We start from the raw sequence: 23,392 nt of genomic DNA on the forward strand, positions 1-23,392 counted from the left end.
AATTTGGCATTCCTTTTAATCTTGGCAGAGTGTGAAAGTGGAACTTGTAACCTTTTGAAATAATATTGAGAACACATTTGTCTTGGGTGATCATATGCCAATTGTGATAAAAAAGTGCCAGTTTTCCTCCCAAAGGGGCTTCCAATAGTGAGTTGTTTGGCAGCTGGAGTGGGAAGTCATTGAGGCTGTTTTTTATATGGTTGGTGCCTGTCTTCCCCTTCTTTCTGGCCTGATGCACCCCATTGTCGAGGCCTGTAAGGACCTTGTGGTTGACCTCTACCTCTTGGCCATCTGTATCTGCCCCTTTGTGGTCTGTCATTAACTGGAAAGGACCAATTCTTTGTTGTCCAGTTTCTACTAAATCGAGGAGGCTGAACCTGTAAGAAATCCTTCACTGTTTGCATAGATTTTGCCTTATCCTCCATTTTCTTTAATACCTCTTCTGCCTTAACTCCAACTAAAACATCCTGCTGTAAAGGTGCATCCAGTAATTTAGCTTTAACATGATCTGGTAACGTATGTTCTTTTAACCATGCATGTCTTCTAATGACAGAGCCTGTAACTGCTGCTCTGCATGAGGCCTCTAAAGAATCAAAACCACATTGCAAAGTATGCTTTCCCACTAGTTCAGCGACATGCAATAAATCCTGCATTTCTTTAAAATTAGGAGGATCTGTATCTGGAAGCATTTTTTGTTTCAACTGAGACATCAAAAATTGCTAATATTTTAGCATGTGAAACTGGCAATTTAAGGCTCTCATTGCTAAAGTTGCAGACGTATATACTTTCTTTTCTCATCTGTCTAGTGCTCTGGAATCTCTGTCAGAGGGAACTGGGTTCTTTGTTGATGAGGCCTTAACCCCTTTGGGTCCCTGAGAAATGTTTTCAGGATCAGCAAAAGGGCTTTTATACAGAAATTTGTGTGAGTCAGGGACTCTGTAATATCTGTCCGGTTTACGTGGAGCTGGAGGTAAGGAATCAGGATTTAAGCTGGATTCAGTGTACGCATAATTCACAATATCTAACACTGGCGGAATAGCCAGGGGCCTGTGTTGGGGTAATAATAAGAAGTCTCTGTGCCTTTTCTTGGATTCTGAATAATCCTGGCCTTCCCAATGGAAATGCTCCCTCATGGTATGTAAGGTTTCCCCAAAGGAGTAGTCCTCAGGCGGAGAGGCTGATGGAATAGATTCCTCCGCATCAGAATCCTCATAAGGGGGTAAAGAGTATCCCAGGTCTGAGGATGAATCTGAGGAAATGGACCCCTGGTCGGATGAATCATAATCTGCATCCTGTCTAGGCCTTTTATCAGATGGGGGATGGGAACCCCTGATCAGAGTGATTAGGTCTTCAGCCATTTTGAGCATTTGTTTCTTAGGCATGGAGGCCTGTCCTGGAGAATGCTGTACACTTCGTTCTTAGTTTTTAAAGGAGGCTTTGACTTAGAAGAGGGTTTAATGCTTAGCTGAGTAGGTCTGAAGACACCCTCTGAAGCTGCGGGTAAGCTCAGGTACTCCGGATCCCTCTGCAGGATCGGTTTCGGTCTGTTGAAAAGCTAGTGCATCCAAAGACCCAGCCATCTCCACGTGGGGGTCGGGGAAGGCCTGTGGTTCTGCAGAAACGGTCGTCAGGGGCTGCGAAAGCGCCTCACTGAAAACCAGAGAACCGGTGACTGGCCTAGAAGAGGCTTCGTCATCAGTTTTGGGCCTCAGATGCCTGTCCTTGTCTTTGCGCTTTTTATGAATACTGGTCGTCGGACGTTCCGACGGCATGCTATAATTAAATTTTCTGCCAAAGTGATGTCGGGCAAAATCAAACAGACGTTTAATAGTGCGCTTATTAAACCTAGCACAAAACCGACAACTAATAACGTCGTGGTCTGGGCCTAGGCATGGGATACAATAAGAATGGAAATCCTTATGAGGTATTTGCTTCCCACAAGAAATACAGTTATTAACTTTTACTGACATCGGTCTGAGGCAAGAAAAAGTTTCCCCAACGGGGTACTTAGCTTTGTAGAAGACTTTGGTTCTGGATTCGTAATGAAAATCTCAGGAGTAGGCAAACCGGCACTTGCCGCACGGTGCCCGAATAAAAATCAGTTCGCAAGAAAGACTGAAGAAAATGGCATCGGCTGCATCTTATATACCCCTGTCGCACTGATGTCATGGAGAAGGCGACAGCAACAGACGCCGGACCAAGACTTTGGAACTCAGGCTGGCTGGGGAACCGCCTGACGGCAGGATAATCCAAGTGTAATGACTGCAGCAGTGTCACACGATGAACATCAATGCATCAAGTCTCCCAAAAGCATGTGGGAAAATGTGTTATGGTCTGATGAGACCAAGGTTGAACTTTTTGGCCACAATTCCAAAAGGTAGGTTTGGCACAAAACAACACTTCGCATCACCAAAAGAACACCATCCCCACAGTGAAGCATGGTGGTGGCAGTATCATGCTTTGGGGTTGTTTTTCTTCAGCTGGAACTGGGGCTTTAGTCAAAGTGGAAGGAATTATGAACAGTTCCAAATACCAGTCACTTTTGGCCCAAAACCTTCAGGTGTCTGCTAGAAAGCTGAAGATGAAGAGGACCTTTCAACACAACAATGACCCCAAGCATACATCCAAATCAACAAAATAATGGCTTCACCAGAAGAAATATAAAGTTTTGGAATGGCCCAGCCAAAGTCCAGACCTAAATAAAATAGACTGTGCACAAGAGATGTCCTCACAATCTGACAGATTTGGAGTGCTTTTGCAAGGAAGAGTGGGCAAATATTGCCAAGTCAAGATGTGCCATGCTGATAGACTCCTACCCAAGAAGGCTGAATGCTCTAATTAAATCAAACGGTGCTTCAACAAAGTACTAGTTTAAGGATGTGCACACTTATGCAACCAGCTTATTGTACTTTTTTTATTTTTTATATTTTTTTTCCACTAACAGATTTGTTTGTTTTTCAACTGAATTGTACAGGTTATAGGTCACATTAAAGATGGGAAAAGTTTTGAAATTACTTATTGTGGTGTCATTTTTTTATGTCACAAAAACCTGGCATTTTAACAGGGGTGTGTACACTTGTTATAGCGTGTGTGTGTGTGTGTGTGTGTGTGTGTGTGTGTGTGTGTGTATATATATATGTATATATATATATATATATATATATATATATATATATACACACACACACACACACACACACACGTGTGTGTGTTGTCACTTTCGTGTTAGGACATGACTAAACAAGTCTTCGTGGGTGTTCAAACGGGTCTATATCACTTTGACGAAATGGCAGAACTTTGAACATCATATGTTCGAACTTCTAAGCTCGAAGTGCAAAACCATTGTAGGCTTAGAACAGCGACTTTTTTCCCAGGGGAAAAAAATCGCTGTTCCAAGAAAACACACACACAACACAAGCACACCAAAATAAATAATCCACACATATACACTTCACAAAACCCTACTTCTAACCCTACACTAAACTGTACATACACTATCTATCCACTTACCTTAACCCAAACCCTAACCCTGAAGTCCGTAATTATCACACAATCACCTTACCCGCTCCCTAACCCTAAGGACCGTAACTATCGCACACTCAGCTTACCCGCTCTCTAACCCTAATGTCCGTAACTATCGCACACTCACCTTAACCCGGTCTGTTCGCACACTTACCTTAACCCGGTCCGTAACCTTCGCACCACAGTGGGAGGAATAGTGAAGCCGCAGAAATGGCCCACCGAATTCTTTCCCTGGGAAAGAATTCGGTGTTCCGTGGCTTCGCAATAATCAGTTTTCAAACTTCACAGTTCTTACATATGGTGTTCAAATTGCTGAAGTTTCGACAAACTAATAGGAACCGTTCAAACAGCTTTACTTCATACAAACACATTACTACTGTTGACTATTGACTGTAATTTAAGTAACTTATATACAATTAATGACTATGATCATGCATGCTCACGCCTTGCTGCTCCTTCAAAAATGGCACTAAGGCTGTGCACGTGTGGGGGTTATATATGTGCACACACAGCCTCACATGCTTCTTAAAGATATAAGCACACACTTTATACTGTGATCTACATCCTCCCTCTAAGAAATAGACCATGCAATTGTTATGAGACTGTTTTGCATGCGGAAATCACAATTTACCCATAGTCATGCATTATACAGTATTAAACATATATGTACAATGAAGTCCACGTTGCTGTGTATTTCATACTTGGTTGAGACACTCGTCCATATTGTGTGACATAAAACTGGCTATTAGATTTAGCAACTGGGACAGTTTCTGTGAAATGTCTGACCTGTGGAATGTTCTAATTACTTTCTGGAACAGAATCAGACTTTTGAACACATTCTGGTCTAGAAACAGTCTCTGACTCTCTTCAGTTTAGAGTCTGCACAACAGATACAATTTTGCGATTGCAATGATGATGATGATGACTCTGGTACAGGAAGAAGATGTTTGTGATTCCTGCTATACTTCACTCTTTCGGAATTTACCAAGTAAGATCTCTACTTGGCACAGAAGTCTGTAATCTGTTTTATTCGATCAAAACGTTTTGTCATCTGGATTCGTACCATCTCTCCTTCCCTCAACGGACAAATTAATCTGCTTGACCTGTTGTAACTAGATTTCTGGATATTATGCTTCTTAAACAACTAATCTTTGATGGTTTTAGTGTTCTTAGGTTTAGGCTGCAACAAACTAGAAGAAATAGGTAGCATAGTTCTAGTTTGAATATCATCACGGGGTATGTTTCTGAGATTAAACAAATTCAAAAGAAATCGGTATTATCACCTTTCAAGTAATTGCTTTACACTGTGCACTGCACATTCAGCTAGACCAAATTTCTGAAACAAATGGCTAGTGAATCGAGTACCACTGTCAGAAAAAAAGTTTGTGTGGACCACCATGAACTGAGAAATGACATTTCAACTTATAAACAAAACAAGTGAAACAGAAGCACCAAACTTGTAACTAGAATCCACCTTATATGTCCTTCAGAAAACGGAAAATACGAGGTTTGTTTAAAAAAAGTTTTAATGCACAAACTGCATAAACACATAAACGCACTTGTAGTACCAGCGTTTTCGTCTCTCCTCATAAAGACTTCATCAGATGACCTAGAATACTATTTTACCCTTTATATAGTCCCTCACATATATAAATAAACCAATCACATCATATAATGAAAAATTTAAAAAACAGTCACTTCCATTAGGAAATCAGTGTTGTATGAAACCTTAAATTACATAGAGAAATAAACACTTAAAAACATACTATTACATAAATAATTTCAACTTAGTAATAACAGCATTTCAGGTTAAGTTTTGTAGTAGATCAATCTCGAACCAATTTGAATAAGAATTTACCAAAATTAAGTAGTGTTGATTGTTCCACTCAAAGATATCAGTTGCTAAAGTAGACCAAGGAAGTTCAGGAATTGGAATTAACTGAAGTGATTCTCTTTGAAAATGCGGTCTAGTACTATTGCATACTGAACAAGAAGAAAAAGGTCTGTCAATGTATTTTGGTAATGAAGGCCAAAATACTAATTCTCTTACTCTTCTCTTAGTGGATATGGATCCTGGGTGACCACGACGTAAAATCTGAATATAGTCTTGTTGTAAGGAGCATGAACAACAATTTTAAGACCTTTGAAAATAATGCCATCTTCCATCAACAATTAATCTTTGTAAGGAAAATATGCTTGCACCTAAGGTGATAAAGTAGACTGCTTTGACGGCCATCTGACATTAATATAGTGATTGAGCTTTTGTGAAATTGGATCAGTCTGAGTGTGATCTCAACTCATCATGTCTAGTGGTGGAATAATTACGCACTGACATCACATCAAAGTCAAAATTCTCTGCATCAAGCTGTTCTGTTGCATGTCCAGGCAATCTGGATAAGGTATCAGCCAGATAGAGTAATTTGCCTTTAGTGTAGACCAACTTGAAATTGTACTGTTGCAATTTGAGCATCATTCTTTGTAATCTCGCTGGAGTGGAATGCATAGGCTTCTTTAGAATAGTAACTAGAGGAGGTTGATCAGTTTCAGTCTGAACAGCTCGACCATAAATATAATCATGAAACTTGGAGCATGCAAATATTATTGCCAAAAGCTTGTTCGCAATTTGAGCATACTGCATCTTAGGTTGGGCTAGTGTTATAGATGCATAGGCTACTTGTCTTCTTTCTTAAAGTATAACTACACCTAGGCCAAATTCGGAAGCATCACAAGAAAGAACAACAGGTTTGTTCACATCATAGTATCTTAACATAGGTGGGGTGGCGATTTTCTGCTTAAGGTCTTCAAATGCCTTCTGATGATGTTCCAACCATGACTATGCAACATTTTTGAATGTTAGCTCTCTTAAAGATCCTGTCAACACACTGAAGTCTGGTATAAATGTGCCTAAATAGTTGACCATGCTCAGAAAATGCTGTAAACTTTGTACACTGACATTTCTAGAATAGCTGCTTGCTCGGTCAGGTCAGGTCTCAAGCCTGTACTTGTAAACAAATGTCCTACATACGTCACTTCTGGAAGTCTGAATTTGGACTTTAGAGGATTCAGCTTCAAATTTACTTCACGTGCTACCGCTAAAATTTTCTTGTGGTTTCTGTAATGCCCTGCTTCACCACTGCCTCCAACTAATACATCATCTACTATTATGGCACAAGGATAACCTGAAAAAATTTGTTCCATTGCATGTTGGAAGACTTCACTTGCAGAATTTATTCCAAATGGCATCCTTAGGAATCTTTATCTGCCAAACAGAGTACCAAAAGTAGTTAGAAATGAGGATTTGCGATCAAGCATGACTTGCCAAAATGAATTCTTTGCATCTAAAACAGAAACTACAGTGGCATTCGGTATTAGAGCTGCAACTTCAACTGTGTGCACTGAATGATACAGTCTTTTTAATGCTTTGTTCAAATCTTTTGGGTCAATGCATATTCTGATTTAATCTGAGCTTTTTTTGCGAGTGGTTACCATGGATGCCACCCATTCAGTTGATTCTGTGACTGGAAAAAAATCACACCTTGCTGCACCATTTTATCCAACAGAGCTTTTAGTTTATCTTGCATTGCTATCGGAACTCTTCTTGATGGTCTGACTACTGGAGCAACCTCTGAGTCTAACTTCATGGAATACACAACTGGAGGTTTACCCAATTTGTTATTAAAAACATTAGTATACTCTGAGAAAATAGCTTTGGAGAAATTAGAACTCAGAAATGCACTTATGTGATGGACTTCTTTGGTAAAAGATAGCAGACTCACTCAAACTATCTTTGAGATCCAATAAAGATTGCACTGGCCTTCGGACTAAGTAGAACAACAGTTCTTGGCTAGATAACATGAAAGTATCACTGAACCTTCGGTTTGAATTTCTTCACCTCCATAATCAACAAGTCTCGCACTGCTGGTTACATTGAGTTGTTAGTTAGTTCTCACTCTAGCAAATGTGTCTGCTAATACATTACACTTTGACCTAGTGTCAACTTTGAGCTCTGTGGATTTTCCACTGATCCAGACAGTACAAAACACTTCACTTTTTATTAATAAGTTCACTGCATCAACTCTTTCACCAAGCACTGATACACCATCTATACAGAAAGCTGACTGCTTTAGCTCTACTTGATCAACTTGCTTCTTTGTGAGACCCTTCTTTACGATGGTGTGAGGCTTATTTGATTTACAAAACTTTTGGAAATGGTTCCAGTTTTTACACTTGTGACATTGTTGACCAAATGCTAAACAATTCTCTCTTTTAGACTCATGATTCAAACCACAATTGCGACAGTTAACAATAAACTAGATTTGGGTTTTACTGATTCATGGTTGTACTGCACCGAGCTGGCAGTGAAGCTTGCACCCTTCTTGGAGCTTTCTAGAAAACCTTGTGGCTTCTTTGGAAACCGTGTAGCTGGCACGTGCTTAGGCCTGCTCTTGTTTGCCATGTTTTGCATACTATCTACATGTGCTCTGGAGTCAACTGACACCATGCTTTTGTCACTTGCAAGCATACTTGTGTGTTTCTGTGTCAACTCATGGATTTGACAAATCTCTATTGCTTTGCTCAACATTAAATCAATGTCACAAAGTAAAACGTTTCTCACAGCAGCACTGTTAATACCACACACAAGCCAGTCCTTTATCAGCTCATCTTTTAAATCACCAAATGACACATTTTAGCTTTGTTTTTCAAGTCAGTTATATAAGCTGCAAATGTTGAAAAACAGAAAACGAAAATAGGTGTTAGAGTGGTAAAACACCACCAATAAGATAAAAATATACCACTCTGTAGCCAATAATCCTACGACCAGATATAAAATCCAACTTTTAATGTGTAAAGTACACAGTAACAAAAAGTCACAAAGGCACAAAGCTGCAAATGTTTCCCCTGGCTTCTGCTCTCATGTAAAATAAATTCCTCTCTAATGTAATATTCGTCTGGAGATTACACATTTCTCTAAACTTGCTCTTCAAACACTCTGGGTCTTCTCGACTTGTACAACAATATGGCGGTCTGCATCTTCTCCTTCATACACTGCTGGTGCAAACACAAATGAACGCTCCCTATCTATGGTCTCTGACCATGCTAAGTTTAGTAAAATGAATGCCCTTGTGCGTGCATCTCTATCTGCATAAGCTGCCTGTATGAAAATATCATACTCTTGCTCAAATATTCTCCAGTTCTCTGCAATACTCTGATCAAACACAAGTGGTAGGTGTTTTTGAAATCCGTCTGCCATATTAACACATGCCAATGAAGGGTTTTATGAATAAGCATAAATACCACACATGCACATATGGCAGAACTACTGCTAATAATTGTCCAATGCCTTCATGCTCTGAACTTATATTTTCCGTTGGGCTTATCAGAATTATGCAAATAAACAAACTTGTAGTACTTTCGAATAACTGGATTTTGCGAAATAAACTTCTCGGGTGTTTTGGTATTTTCTGTAATGTCATGTAAGGGCAAAAATGCTAAAGTCATTTACCATCATTTGCTTAAGTCATCTACCATCATTTTAAGAAACATTTGAGAACTTTGCAATGTGACTGAATAACTCATGAGCACTGTAATACTCTTGTAATGTTGCCTTTTGTAAGTAAACACCTCTTATCAGTTTAAGAAACATGCCAAGCAACTGCACAAAGCGAATAAATTGAACAACTGTTGCCCAAAACTCAATAACTTTTCGAATTGTTTGCACTTTGCGAATAACTGCTTACAGCACACTGAAATGTCCCCAAAATGGCAGTACATTGCTATGCAACTCTCTGCAGTACAAGAAGCACTCTGTAATGGTGGTACTTTATGAATAGACACACCCGGCACAAAGAACTTTTTCAAAATAGCTATCCTTTGACTGTAGCACATGAAATAGTTGCACTTTGCACACAATGAATTCTTCAAAATACATGCACAGTAATAAGCACACACTGTAGGCACTTTTACACACTCTGAAATACTTCAAATAAAGTACAGTTTTTACCACAAATGTAGATGTTCGAGAGTATTCACTGTAGCAGTCATCACATTTGGGTTATCCCTGCCAGGGTAGTCCTCGGCCGGCCAAAATACCAGAGACTTAGTACTTCTGCATCGGTTGCTGTCGCTTGAGGACTGACGTCAAGTCGTCAGTAGTATAAAGTAAGGCAGACGACGCCAGTACATCAGTTTTTCTTGCCATAACCTGTCAGGAACCCCCAAAGTAGGAGGCCAGGTTCTGGTGGAAGAACCCCACCAGTGTAAAATAAATACCAATAGGTCCCTTGAAAGGAAAGGAGAACAACAAGGAAGAATGGTAATAAAAGTAGAAAGAGAATAAGGGGGATGGAGGGAGGAAAACGAGGACTGCAACAGTGAATACACGCAAATATCTACATTTAATGTAAGTGTACACAACTGTACTATGTTCTTCTTGTTTCACTGTTGCAGTCATCACATTTGGGTAGATTCCTAAAGCTGAGGAAATGGGTGGAGGTAGTCAAGGAAACTAGGGGCTGGCTAGGATGCCCTGCAAGACTGCGGAGGCAAACCCTGCCCTGGATTTGGAGAAGAGAGGCAAGTGGTAATGCTTGGTAAAAGTGTGAACAGATGTCCAGGTGGCAGCCTCCAGGATGTCCATGGTGGGGACTCCTCTGAGGAAAGCTGCGAGGTGGAGGCTGCTCTGGTGGAGTGTGTCCTGACTGCCTTGGGGGAGGCTTTCCATGCTGTTTGTAGCAGAAATGGATGCAGTGTGCTATCCATTTGGAAATGGTTTGCTTGGAGATGGCTTTGTCTTCTGCCCCTGCCCCTGTAACAAAGACAATCGGCAATTGATCTGACTTTCTGAAGGATTTAGTCCTGTCTAGACAGAATTTGAGCTTTCTGTGCAAATCTAGAGAGTGAAGAATCCTTTCCCCCTTGTTCTGGGGATTAGGAAAGAAGGTGGGCAAATGAATGGATTGGTTGAGAGCCACACTGGACACCACCTTGGGCATGAAGGATGGGTTAAGTTCTGAGGGATACCCTGTTTTTAAGGAAGATGTTGATGGGTTCCACAGCCATGAGTGCTTGCAGTTCAAAGACTTTTTTGGCTGAAGTGATGGCCAGAAGGAATGCTGTCTTCCAGGAGAGAAATTTTAGCTCTGCAGAAGAAGCTGGTTCAAAAGGGGGCAGGGTGAGCTTTTCCAGGAAAAACTTAAGGTCCCAAGCTGGTGTTGGTGCCCTGCTGGGGGGGGCCTAAAGTTGCTAGACCCTCTGAGGAACTGTTTGATCAAAGGGTGTGACAAAAGGGGCTGCTCATTGGGAAAATAAGCAGAAATAGCAGAGGTATGAAATTTTATAGAGGAGAAAGAGAGAACACTGTGTAGTAGGGTCAGCTAAGTAATCCAGGATGAGAGGGATGGAGGGCTGTGCCATAATGGCTCCCTTAGCCTGGATCTAGGTGAAGAACCTTTTCCATTTATCTGCATAAGACTTTCTGGTGCTAGGACGTCTGGCCTCATGGATAACATCCAGAACCTGTTTGCGGAGGATGGAAGATTGGTTTGGAGTTAGGGAATAAGCCAAGCTACCAAACTGAGTGTCTGCAATTGGGGATGCATGAATTCCCCTTCCCTCTGGGTCAGGAGGTTTGGAATCTGAGAAAGATGCCATGGAGGCAGTGGGGACAAGCTGTGCAAGCAAGGGGTACCAGTGTTGTCGGTACCAGTATGGAGCTATCAGAATGGTCCTTGTTTTTTCCTCCCTTATTTTGAGCAGTACCCTGAGGATGAGAGGTAGGGGAGGAAAGGCATAGACCGATAGACTGACCCAGGGGAAGGACAGGGCATCCACTTTCCAAGCCATGCAGTGATGCTCCCTAGTGCAGAATTTGCTAAGCTGATGGTTGGGTGTGGGAGGCAAAGAGGACAACCTTCGGGGTTCCATATTTCTGAGTTATTAGAGTGAAGGTACTTCTGTTGAGTTGCCACTCATGTGGGTCCAAAAGGTTTCTGCTTAATTGGTCTGCCAGAGAGTTGAGACAGCCTTGTAGGAATTGTGCTAACAGGTGTAGTTGCATGGAAGAGGCTGTGAGCCAAAGGGTCATGGCCAGCCTGCATAGAGGGTAGGAGTGAGTCCCTCCCTACTTGCTGATGTACCACATCACAGTGGTGTTGTCTGTTTTGATCAGGAGAACCCCTGGAGAGAGAAGGGGTTTGAAAGCTATCAAGGCGTGCTGCACAGCCATCATTTCTTTTTGACTGGTGTGCAGAGGGATTTGCTGTGGACTCCATTGGCCCTGTATGCACCTGCCATCCAAGTGTGCACCCCAAGCGTAGTCTGATGCGTCTGTTGTGAAGGTCTGGGCGGCAGGGGGGTGGGGAGAAGGACAGTCCCTTGTTGTGGGAGGATGCTGTTGCCCACCAAAAAAATTCCTTTCTGAGGCAAGGAATTATAGGTAGAAGAGTTTTCCAGGTCTAGAGAGTGCTGACACCAAAGGCTCTTTAGGTACCACTGAAGTTTCCTCATATGCAGTCTGGCATATGGAATGAGTAGTACGCAAGATGCCATAAACCCCAGAGCTTACAGGATCTTCCTTGCAGATAGCTGGGGCTTGGTGGCTAGTTGAGAGAAGTAGGCTGTCAGGAAAATTTGTTTCGCTGGTGTAAGGTATGCCATCTGGGATGCTGTGTCCAGACTTGCTCCCAGGACGATTATCCTTTGGGTGGGAATCTGTTTGGATTTCTTTTCGTTGATTGTGTACCCTTGGGAGGTTAGTAGGGTCTTTACAAAGGCCAGGTGCTTGAGCAGCTTTTCCTGGCTGTCTGCTTGAATAAGGCAGTTATCTAAGTATGGGTAAATCTGAATATTTCTTAGCAAAAGGCAATGGCCGGAGCCAGACATTCTGTGAAAACCCTGGGAGCAGTAGATAAGTCAAAGAAAAGCGCAGAATACTGAAAGTGCTGAGATCCTGCCCTGAAGCAGAGATATTTAATGCATGATTCCCTGATAGGAATGTGGAGGTAGGCCTCTTTTAGATCTAGGGTGGCTAGCCAAATGTCCTTGGACAGCATAGGCAGCAGCTGCTGGAGGGTGAGCATTTTGAATTTTGGGATCACCAGGAAGGTGTTTAGAATGGATAGATCGAGGATGGGGCGCCAGGTGCCCTCTTTTCTGGGCACCAAAAAAAGTCTGGAGTAGAAACATTGGCCTACATGTTCTGCAGGAACGTGCTCTACTGCCCTCACAGAGAGTAGGGGAAAGGATTTGCTTTTGAGCCTCTGCCCACTGACTTGGTGGTAGACCTGGGAACCCTTTTGGGGTTGGAAGGGTGTGGCAAGGAAAATTTGTATCCCTGAGACACAATGTTCAGAACCCATTTGGTCCTTGGTAATAGTGGCCCAGGTGCCTGAGTGAAAGGAGAGTTTTCCTCCTAGGGGTAAGTGAAGGTGGGCAGAGGGGGGGGGGGTGGAGGAGGTGAGTCATTGTGAGTTCTTACCATACGGGGGTGGCTTAGAACTCCCTGGTTTTGAAGTGGAGGTAGTCCACTGCTTAAGATATCTGTATTCCTGGAGGCTCCTGTCTAGGGTTCTGTTTCCACGGGGAATAGGCAAGGCCGGTTTACTCGGAGGAGGAAAAGACCAGTGCTTGGAGGGACAATGCCTGCTGAATCTAGTGTGGTGGACGTGTAAGAAATCCTTAACTGTTTGCATAGATTTTGCTTTTTCTTCCATCTCTTTTAAGACCTCTTCTGCCTTAGTGCCAAATAAGTTATCTTTGTGCAAGGGGGCATCCAACAATTTAGAGTTGACATGTTCTGGCAGGGGTTGTTCCTTAAGCCATGCATGTCTTCTAATGACAGATCCAGTAACTGCTGCTCTGCAAGAAGCTTCTAGGGTATCAAAACCACGGTGCAAAGAGTGTTTAGTTAATTGACTTGCTTAATGCATTAAGTCCTGTAAATCTTTAGATTCTGCCCAAGCAGGAAAGGAGGACATTTTTTTTCTGTAAGGATTTCCAAGGTATGTTGCTAAAATTTCAGTATATGGAACTGACAATTTAGTGCCCTGACAGTAAGAGTAGCTGAGGTGTATACTTTTTTATCCCATCTGTCCAATGCTCAGGAATCGCTGTCTGACAGGATGGATGCTTAGCAGAGGTTGCTTTAATCCCTTTTGGCCCTTGAGAAATGACCTCAGGGTCAGCTGTTGGATTTTTAAAAAGATATTGTGTGAGTCAGGAACTCTATAGTACCTGTCTGGTTTTCTGGGAGCAGGAGGTAGGGTTCATAGGCTGGTACTAGGCTATCGGCCCTAGAGTCTATACAAGCCTAGCCATAACAATTCCCTGGATATTTCTTCCCACAATATTTACTTCTCTGGACCCCTGTCTAGCAGTGCGACTGACATGATCCCCGGGGTAATCTTCCTATCTCCCATCCAATCATCAAGGTTTCTTTTGAAGAGGGCCAAGGAAGCGCTCTGCTTGACATGTATGGGCAGTCTATTCCAGAGTATGGGGAGTCTCTGGGTCAGGAACCTACCCCTCCAGCATGTTTTGTTCATTGTGATGACAAGGTTTAGATCCCTGGAGCGTGTGGCTCTGAGAGATTGAGATTTCTTTAAGTGGAGCATGTCCAACAGCTCAGGGTTTGACATGGCCTTGTATGTTAAGCAGAGATCGCCTCTGAGTAGACGATATGCCACAGAGTATAGCTGGAGTTTTTTTAGACAGTCAGCATATGGCATCTGCTTTAGGACTGTGATTCTTTTCGTGAGGGATTTCTGTGGCCTTTCCAGCTGTTGCAGATGTCTTGTGAGGTACATACCAAACGGGGCATTATACTCTATAATGGGTCTAATGAGGGAGGAGTACAGTGGGACAATGACCTCCTTTTTTCTGGATGAAAAGCTCTTATTGATGAGGTACGCCACATAGAAGGATTTCCTGACTGTTATGGCGATGTGGTTATCGAAGGTGAGACCACTGTCCACCTGTGTCCATAAGTCTCTCATCACACTTTCGATGTTTAGTGTACTGCCACCTATGTGGTAATTCATGGGTACATGTTTTTTTCCAAAGGGGATAACTATACATTTCTTGGCATTAAGCTTGAGCCAATGGCTCTGGTACCAGGCATCTGTTTCTGTAAGGCCCTTTTGTAGAATATCCACATCATTTGAGGATTCACTAATGGCTCCCAGTTTGCAGTCATCTGCAAACTTTGTTAGCCAGAGTCCCTTAGTGTTTGCCTGTACTTCAGAGAAGTAGATGTCAAACAAGAGTGGTCCCAGGACTGAACCCTGAGGTACTCCACTTGTCTGGAGCTGGATTTGGAGTTGGCTACTTTTACAGTTCTGTCAGTAAGCCAGTTGGCAGCCCATCGAGTGACGTAGGGATTTATGCCCAGCTTAGTAAATTTATCTATGACTCCAGAGTGGGGGATGGTATCAAAGGCCTTGGCGAGGTCCAGATAAGTTGTGTGGACCACCTTACCCTCATCCACAGCTCTGGAGACTGATTTGAAGAAGTCAATCAGGTTCAGGAGAAAAGATCGGCCCTTCACAAACCCAAACTGGGTGGGGTCCAGTGTTTGAAGTTTGCCAATGTCAGTTTATAAGTTCCATGATAATGCGTTCCATGCCCTTGCAGATTAGGCTCGTCAGACTGATGGGACGGTAGTTCCCGGAATCCAAGGTGGATCCCCCCTTGTGGAGTGAGATAACTGTAGCTGTGAGCCACTCAGTGGGCACGAAGCCTGAGGTGAGGCTATGATTAATCATAACACTTAGGTGAAGTGCCAGTTCACTTTGTAGTTCATGTAGTACACAGCCTGAGATGTCATCTGGTCCCATGGATGCTGTATTCTTAGCTTTGGAGAGTGCAGTTTCTACCTGTGTGGCCGTGATTACCATAATTTGGCAATCTTTTGGGCGTCAGGAGTCAAGCTGGATTCAAGGAAACCATCCTCCACAACATCCAGGACTGGGGGATGGCCAAGGGTCTGTGCTGTGGAAGATCTAGGAATTCCCCGAGTCTCTTTTTAGACTGAGGGTAGTCCCGACTCTCCCATTGGAAATGGTCCCCTAAAGTATGCAGGGTTTCTCCAAAGGAAAAATCCTCTGGGGGAGAGGCTGAAGGAATCCTCATAAGTGGAGAGCTGTTGCTTGTCTTCATAGTCAGATGTATCAGATTCATCTGACTCTTGTTCAGACAAAACTACAGGGGACAGATCTCTTTTCCTTTTTGAGGGGGTAGCTTGACTTCCCCTGATCAGCATGATAAGGTGTTCCGCCATTTTAAGCATTTGAGACTGAGGCAAGGTAACAGGCGCCTGAGAGTGGGTCGTCAGTTTCTTGGCTGTGGTTCGAACTCTGGACCTAAGAAATTTGGTTGTTTTTTGAAAGAACGGTAGTCGCGAAGGAAGACCCCAGTTTGTGTCGAGATTCGGTAGTGTGAAGGATTTTCTCGGAAGCCGGTGCCTGCTCAGCGGCTCCGGACCCATCCAAGGTAGAGACGTCTGCAGGATCCTTAGTCGAAGAAGAGCTTTGCGTTATACCGGACTCCAAATGGGTCTCGGTAGCGGCCTGTGAATCAACTGAAGCGGGCATCAGGGACTGCGAAAGTGCCTCGAGTACTGGAAGACTGACGCCAAGCTTAACGGAAGTGTCATCAGTAGGTTTGGACCTGTGCGGTCTGTCTCTGTCTTTATCTTTACATTTTTTCAGATCATCTGCTGTCAGATGGCTTACTGAAGCCATATCGGAATTCGAGGACTGCAAACGAAAATATCTGGCTACAATAAGGGCCCTACAATGGATAGTTCTGGCGTTGAACAAATCACAGAAGCGACAACGGGGGACATTGTGGTCTGGGCCTAAACAAGTGATGCAGTAAGACTGGAACTCTCGGTGTGGTATTTGCTTTCCACAGGCGAGACAATTATTAACTTTTTCTGACATCGGTTAGTCCATGAAAAATGGATCCCCAACAGGGTACTTAGGTTTAGAAGACTTCAATTTCAGTTCGGAGACGAAAACTCAGGTAGCAGCCAACCGGCACTCATGCGAACTGCTTCTGCTTCAGGCTCCACAGCAAGAAAGACTGATGTACTGGCATCGGCTGCCTTACTTTAATGCTACTGATGACCTGACGTCAGTCCTCAAGCAACAGTAACCGACACAGAAATACTAAGTCTCTGGTATTCGGGACGGCCGAGGGCTACCCTGGCAGGGATAACTCAAATGTGATGACTACAATAGTGAAACACGAAGAACATCTTTAGTTACGACCTTGACACAATACAAAGTCGTAGTTATGCCCAAACACAGCACTTTGCCAAAACACATACAGTTGCCTTGCTTTATTTTCGCTTAATGTGCCCTTTTCTTTTATTATTAGTTGCTTTGCTCATTTAAGTCCTTTTCATGCCCAATACATTCTTCTTGTACTTGTTTTACTCTAAACATGCCCAACTTTGCCTTGAACACACTCGTTCAGCTTTAAACATGCTCGTTTTTGCTTTAAACATACTCGTTTTTGCTTTACAGTTAATCGTTTCATCAAACACTTTTATCTTAAGCATTTCTTTAATTAACAAACTTTTCATACTTTCCGCTTGCCTGGTAATGTGGTTTGCGCCCTTGTAATGCCCTTTTTTCATCTTCCGCATCAAATAAATAGTTTGTGTTAGTTCTCATAACCTCTGATTCTTTCTGGCTATGTTTGTGCAGTTTTCTCTCGGTTTTATATTCAGTGTTGTCTTTGCATCTCATGGCTCCGGATATTCTTTTCTCTTTGATCCAAATTCTGACACCATGTCGCTTTCATGTTAGGACACGAATAAATAAGTCTTTATGGGCTCTGTTCAAGCAGCTTTACTTCATACAAACACATTACTATTGTTAACTACTGAGTGTAACTTAAGTAACTTATACACAATTAATGACTATGAGATCATGCATGCTCACTCCCCGGCTGCTCCTTCAAAATGGCACTAAGTTTGTGCACGTTTGCAAGCTATATACTTGCACGTACAGCCTCGCATTCTTCTTAAAGATATACGCAACACTTTATACTATGATCTACACACACACACAAATATATATATATATATATATATATATATATATATATATATATATATATATATATATATATATATACATACACACACACACTTTTTTATTCTCAGAATGACCTTATGGAAAATTGAATTCACAGTCTTTATTAAATTTTAATATGGTGGTTAAGTTTTTTAAAATATAGTTTTACTATTTAAAAATAATGAGGTATGATAGACATGTACTGCTCAAATGTCATAATTTTACATTTCTATAGGTTGCTTGCCTACATCTTTAAGAAATGATCAAAGCAGGATTTAATTGTTTTAATTAGCAGATTGGTAAAGCTATATAAAGTATTAGGGCTATGGAATTTTTTTATTCTGATAGTCGGTTTTAAGACAAAAAGCTAACTGAACGTGTTTTAAGCTTTAATAAAGGATTTGTTGCCCGTGATAAGTGGTGGATTTATTTACTGCAGTTTTCACTGAGTTTGGGTTTGATGACCGCCAGTTTTTGATTTTTCTAGTCTGCCAGAATATTCATCTCTGAGAGAATGTAAACTGCATGAAGAAACAACTTGTGGTGGATGGGAATTTCTCAGGCTACCAATGCTAATTTGCACATGCTGTAAAACCTTGTTCCTGCTTGTTTATTTATGTACCACATAACTATGGTGCAGTCTGTGAATACTTTAAGGAGGACAGGAGACCAGAGAATTCTGGGACCAAACAGCCAGAATTGTACCCTTCACCCCCTTCTCTAGCAGATGACACCCCCTAAACCTTGACACTGTTGTTACTGTCTCCCCATGCCAGGCCTGAAGCATCCATGCTTGGCACGATATAACCTATACAGCTAAAGCTACTGCAGTAGTGATCAATATAAAGCACATTATAGATCAACCCCTCGCTGGTTAGATCAGACTATAGACTAATCACTCTGGATATCCACATTCCGCCCCTACCCCAATCAAGGAAACCACCGTGAAAAACTTTTCAAAAGCAAACTTCACGGTACTTAAGACCGAGGTAGAAAGGTTTACAGCCCCCATGCTAAAGGACAACGCTGTCCAAGCTGCTGAATCCCTTACAAAGGCACTGTATGAGCACCTGCAAGAATGCATGGATTATGCTATCCCAAGCAAAACAAAGACTCACTCCTCCAAGAAAAGGAAACCAGTCTGGTGGACCCCTGCAATAAACAAGCTGGACAACAGAAGGAGGAAACTAGTACAGAAAAGAGTAAAATCTCAAGAAGGAAAGACATCCCTGATCAGTATCAGCAAAAAACTACGATCCCTCATAAAATCATCCAAGGTTAGCTTCAAAAGAAAATTTGCCAAGGACTCCAAAGATAACCACAAAGCGTTCTTTAGCTATGTCAAGAACCTAAGTGGAAACTCTCAGATCTTCTCTAAGTTAGTGCAGAACGGCACAAAATACACTGAACCAACTGATATTGCCAAGATTCTGACAGACAGGTTTAGTGCAAACTTCACCCCCTAAAGGACCCATAACCATACCAGAAGAATGTAGTGCCGCGGCAATCACTGACACACAGGTTAAAACAGCCCTAGCCAAAAACACAGCTTCAATGGGACCGGATGGTGTCCCAGGCTGTCTCTTACACAAACTCCAAAATGAACTAACCCCTCACCTAAACACATTGTTCAAACTGAGCCTCTCTACAGGCTATGTACCCACAGAATGGCGCACAGCAGCACGTATCCTGCTCCACAAAGGTGGAGACACAACAGACCCTGGGAACTATCACCCTATAAGCCTGACTAGCCTGGTCTGCAAGGCTATGGAGCGCATCATCATGGAACTCATTAACAGAGACATTGGGAACCTCCAAACATTGGACCCTACCCAGTTTGGCTTTGTTAAGGGCAGGTCATGCCTCCTAAACCTGGGGGACTTTTCTGAGACAGTTGCCAAGGCTTTAGATGAGGGGAAGGAGGTTCACACAGCCTACCTAGACCTCGCAACGTCTTTCAACACCATTCCCCATTCTGGTATTATAGACAAGCTCACCAGCCTGAACATAAACCCCTACGTCACGAGATGGGTTGCCAGTTGGCTCACGGATAGAACCCACATGGTGGGAGTTGCAGGCTCTAGATCCATCTCTAAACTGGTTACAAGTGGCGACCCCAGGGCTCAGTCCTAGGACCCCTCCTGTTTGGTATATACTTCTCAAGCTACAGGCAAGCACAGGAGGACTATGGCTGACCAAGTTCACAAGACGACTGCAAACTGGAGGCCATAACTGACTCTCCGGCTGATATAGACATTCTCCAGAAGGGTCTCACTGAAACGGATACCTGGTGTCAAAATCATGGCCTCAAGCTAAATGCCAAAAAGTGCATAGTCATCCTCTTTGGAAAAAACAAAGTACCTGCGAACTACCACATACGTGGTAGTCCCCTAAATACAGAAAATGTAATAAGGGATCTGGGGACCCAAGTAGACAGTAATCTCTCCTTTGATAACCATATTGCCAGGGTGGTTAGAAAATCCTTCTATGTGGCCCACCTAATCACAAAAAGGTTCGCATCTACAACAAAAGAGGTTATTGTGCCCTTCTACTCATCACTCATCAGACCCATCATAGAGTACAACGCCGCATTTGGGATGTACCTTACAAGACACCTGCAACAGCTGGAAAGACCACAGAAGTACCTCAACAAGAGGATTACTGCCCTCAAACAGATGCCCTATGCAGCACGACCGAAGAAACTCCAGCTGTACTCGGTTGCATACCGCTTACTCAGAGGTGATCTCTGCCTGACATACAAGGCCATGTCCAACACAGAATTGATGGACATGCTCCACCTAAAAAAAAACAAATTCACGAGAGCCACGCGCTCTACGGATCTAAACCTCACCACAACGATAAACAGGACATGCTGGAGGAATAGATTTGTGTCCCAGAGACTCCCCATGCTTTGGAACAGGATTCCAATCTACATTAGGCAGAGCCCCTCACCAACACTCTTCAAGAAAAACCTTGATGAGTGGATGGGAAACAGAAAATTTACCCTGAGGATCACTGCAGTGGCCCTGCTGGACAGAGGCACAGGGAACTAATGGCTCTGCTGGACAGAGGCAGAGGGAACTAATCTAAGGGGGGGGGGGGCGGCGAAAGCCAACACATTCTGGCTAAGCTTACAGATGTCCTCTGGCAGATAGCCTAGTACTTGTCTATGAACATCCTCAGGTATAGCTGATGCCATGAATCCCACAGCTTTCCAAAGATAGTCATAAGGAAGCAGGCTTGTCAAAAAATGTCCTGATTCTTGAACTCTCCCCCCTTATCAGCATTTTTACCTTTTTGAGATTTTGTTGTCTTCTAACAAAAGGACCTACTTTAGAAGGGTAATTCCTCTGGATTTTTGGTACAGGAGAAAGAAAAACTTGTTTCAAATCCTGCAGCACTTCTCCCTACCTTGTAAAGTTTTAAATAGTTCTGCAGCTGAAGAACCAAACAGTGTCTGTCCACGCAGAATCCAACAATTTGATCTTGATATCTTCTGAAAGGGACTGGAGCCTTAATCAAGAGTGCTTATGCAGAACTGACCCAGATACAGCTGTGCTGGAATTAACATAGCAGCATCACAGCTGCTAAATGATAGAAAGTGTGGCTAATTGTGAGACAGAATTAAGCAAGGATAAGGCAGAAGTCTTACTATCTGAATCAGGCAGATCACTGATAACCTCTCCTAGGTTAGAAAGAGGAGATAAAAGGATATTTTATCATATGACTCTCAACAACTCTAAAGACCAAGGTGGCAGAGGTGTAACCTTCTTTCCATACCTGTTCATGGCCCTGCTATTCTTATCAGCAGGCAAAAAATTAGGGGAGAAATCAGTTCAGTGGGCTTGTCTGTAGAAAGAGAAATGAAAGACGGGTGACAGGAAGAACTTTTATAGAAAACTTTTGTTCATCAAGAACTTTGTAAAATCTGTCAGGCTTTTTAGAAACAGGGGGCTGGGATTCTGGATTCAGTGAAGCAGCAGTAAAAGTGTCTAAAAGAGCATTCAGCACTAGGGGAATAGCAAAGGGCTTAGAAGCACCCACCTGAAGCAATGCATACCATTTCTGTTGGGTATTAAGTTATTTTAAAACCTTCCTATTTGAGATGTTGCATCATTTTTACTATGTTATCCCCAAAAGAAAGTTATTCTAAGGGGAATCAGGTGAAAGGGAATCATCTTCTTTACAGCATTCATCCAAATGTATGTTTCTGAGAAGAATAAACTAGGGAATCTTCATCAGAGTCCTGCACCTTCTCATCACAGGGAGACTCTCCCTTTTCAAAGTAAAAAAAGGATCCACAACAGCAGATGGAGCCCAGAAATACTAAGTAGATTTCACAGACATAAGAGCTTTTATCTGCTACTCCTTTTCAGCACCCCTCAATAACTGAGAGGGAGAGGTATGTTTAGTTTTCTGGCTGTTCTTTGCAGAGACATCCAAAAGCATGTACCCAAAAGGTTGGTCAGAGCCCTGATAAACTTAAATTAAAGAACTGGGTATTTCTTCTTTGACAAGAATCTGAGAGATACCCTAAGGCCCTTTGGAAATGACAAGCCTAGGTTCCCTATTCTCATATGTAACAGGCATCAGAGATCAGGCCCAGTGGACATGATGTGAAAGGCCTGCCCCGTATCAGCCTCTGATAGGGTTGTGATAACAAGGTGGATGTGGGAGCCAAACAATTGAAAATCTCATCATCGGGCACAGTGAAGATGCCCAAAAGGGGCTGTAGAGCCAAAGCCTCATACCCAAGTATCCCAGGCTTCCTCTTTGGAAGTGGCTAACCATCAGGGCAGGAATACTCACAACCTGTGCCCTGTGTGAGAAACTTAAGATGTTGGTTTTCCAAGTAAACAGGCAAAGAAGAAAAACAGCTACAGAGGGTCTTCGGTATGAAGGTTTGACAAATCGTACACTCCTTAGGGTTATGTTCCATACCAAGATAAAATAAACACTTATCCTCTTCTGGATGGCATGTACAAAAAGGAAATAATCAACATCAACAAAAGGAAGAGTCCCAAAGGGGTACTTGTCGACCTAAATGGCTTGGTAATTGCATAAGATGTACAACTCTCAGACAGAAGATGAAGCATAGTTCAGCTTTAGGACTGGTAGCAACGAAGTTCTGAGATAATTTGCGCTAATACATCCCTTACGTACCTCCCACTTTTGGGCTTAGATCATACATCAACTGTATAATGCACTGAAGTGCCCAGGTTTTGGTATGCTGGCTGGATGTACAGCTATCATTGGCCGGATATACCACTTGTAAAGAATACTACAACAGTGATCTTGTTAAGACATTTCAGATAATATTTACCAGACAGGTTCATAGGTGAAATCATTAAACTATAAAGTCAGAATGAAGGCTTTGGGCACTATATTTTGTCAGTCATAAATTCTTAAGAAGAGAGTTTGTGCTGATAAAAGTTTTAAAAATAATCAGCCAGCATCATACTCAGGAGTGCCTTTGAGCTCACATCAAGTCAGAACTACAAATAATAATTATCTTGACATTTTGCCAAGATTTGCATCTCGTGTGAGGAAAAAACTCACAGTTCTCCACTCCTCCTGGTATCCATGGGAGCTATGAAACATAAAGATGCAATGGCCTTTCAGGAATGTTCTCAATGCCATATCTTTGTGTGTTCATCGTGTATTTAGACTGTTTACATTGCCTCCTTTTTTGAATTATCTGGAATGTATCATGTTACATGTTTTTCCAAAGAAAAGGCCACCGGGAAGAGTTTCTTTAAACCTTCATATTGAAAAAATAAATGTACTTA

At 42.5% G+C, this 23,392-nt stretch overlaps 1 protein-coding gene across 4 annotated transcripts in view; it reads right to left on the bottom strand.

The window, feature by feature from the left end:
- POGZ (pogo transposable element derived with ZNF domain) overlaps window positions 1-23,392 on the bottom strand; it is a 2,357,128-nt gene that overhangs the window by 1,354,450 nt on the left and 979,286 nt on the right. The window lies entirely within an intron of this gene.

This window comes from Protopterus annectens, chromosome 8.part0, assembly GCF_019279795.1.
Source record: "Protopterus annectens isolate FY-2018-M chromosome 8.part0, PAN1.0, whole genome shotgun sequence".
Classification (NCBI taxonomy): domain Eukaryota; kingdom Metazoa; phylum Chordata; order Ceratodontiformes; family Protopteridae; genus Protopterus; species Protopterus annectens.